Here is a 1,883-nt window from a genome sequence, read left to right on the forward strand (position 1 = left end):
TAACATAACTATAATTCAAATTTATGCACCAACCACCAAAGCCAAAGATGAGGAAATTGAAGATTTTTATCAACTTCTGCAGTCTGAAATTGACCGAACATGCAATAAGGATGTGTTAATTATCACTGGTGATGAATGCAAAAGTTGGAAACAAAGGAGAATCACCGGTAGTTGGAAAATTTGGCCTTGGCGACAGAAATAATGCTAGAACTCGCATGGTAGAATTTTGTAAGACCAACGACTTGTTCATTGCAAACACCTTTTTTCAACAACACAAACGGAGGCTCTACACGTGGACTTCCCCAGATGGAAGACACAGGAATCAGATTGACTACATCTGTGGCAAGTGGCAGTGGAAAATCTCAATATCTTCAGCCAAAACCAGGCCAGAAGCTGATTGTGAAATAGACCATGAACTGCTCATATGCAATTTTAACTTGAAGTTGAAGACGGTCAAAATAAGTCCAAGAGAGCCAAAATGCGATCTTGAATATATCCCTCCTGAATTTAGAGATCATCTAAAGAATAGATTTGATGCATTGAACACCAATGACTGAAAACCAGAATAATTGTGGGAGGATATCAAGAACATTATCCATGAAGAGAGCAAAAGATCACTAAAAAGATGAGAAAAGAAGAGAAGACCAAAATGGATAATGGAAGAGACTCTGAAACTTGCCCTTGAGTGGAGAGAAGCTAAAGCCAAGGGAAGAAATGACAAGATAAAGGAGCTGAACAAAAGATTTCAAAGAGCAGCTGGAGCAGACAAAATCAATTACTATAAGGAAATGGGCAAAGACCTGGAGTTTGAAAACCAAAAGGGAAGGACATGCTCAGCATTTCTCAAGCTGAAAGAATTGAAGAAAAAAATTAAGCCTTGAGTTGCAATATTGAGAGATTCTATGGGCAAAATATAAGATGGGGCAATCTACTTCCATAGGGATACTGCTTCGGAAACCCAAGGAGGGGTCCCTATGAGTCGGGTCCTACTCGAGAGCACATAACAACAACAACAATGGCCAAAATATTGAATGATGCAGGAAACATCAAGAGATGATGGTGGGAATACACAGAATCACTGTACCAAAAGGAACTGGTTGATCTTCATCCATTTCAGGAAGTGGCATATTATCTAGAACCAATGGTACTGAAGGAGGAAGTCATAGCTGCAATGAAAGAATTGGCAAAGAACAAGGCTCCGGGAATTGATGGCATACCGATTGAGATATTTCAACAAACAGATGCCCCATTAGAGGCGCTCACTCAGTTATGCCAAGAGATTTGGAGGACAGCTACCTGGCCAACTGACTGGAAGAGATACATATTTGTACCAATTCCAAAGAAAGGTGATCCCACAGATTGTGGAAATTACAGAAGAATATCATTAATATCACACAGAAGTAAGATCTTATTGAATATAATTCAAAAACATTTGCAGCAGTTTATTGACAGAGAACTTTCAGAGGTGCAAGCTGGATTCAGAAAAGGATGTGGAACAAGGGATATCATAGCTGTTGTCAGATGGATCTTGGCTCAAGGCAAAGAATACCAGAAAGACGCTTACTTGTGTTTTATTGACTATGCAAAGACATTTGATTGTGTGGATCATGACAAATTATGGATAACATTGAGAAGAATGGCAATTCCTGAGCACTTGATTGTACTCATGAGGAACCCGTACCTTGACCAAGAGGCTGTCATTAGAACAGAACAAGGGGACACTACATGGTTTAAAATCAGGAAGGGAGTGTATCAGGGTTGTATCCTTTCCCTATATTTATTCAATCTATAGGCTAAGCAAATAAGTCGAGAAGCTGGACTATATGAAGAAAAACATGGCATCAGGATTGGAGGAAGAATCATTAACAACCTGAGATGTGCAG

Source organism: Orycteropus afer, unplaced genomic scaffold (assembly GCF_000298275.1).
Source record: "Orycteropus afer afer isolate SDZICR_OR568_19922 unplaced genomic scaffold, OryAfe1.0 scaffold00163, whole genome shotgun sequence".
NCBI lineage: Eukaryota > Metazoa > Chordata > Mammalia > Tubulidentata > Orycteropodidae > Orycteropus > Orycteropus afer.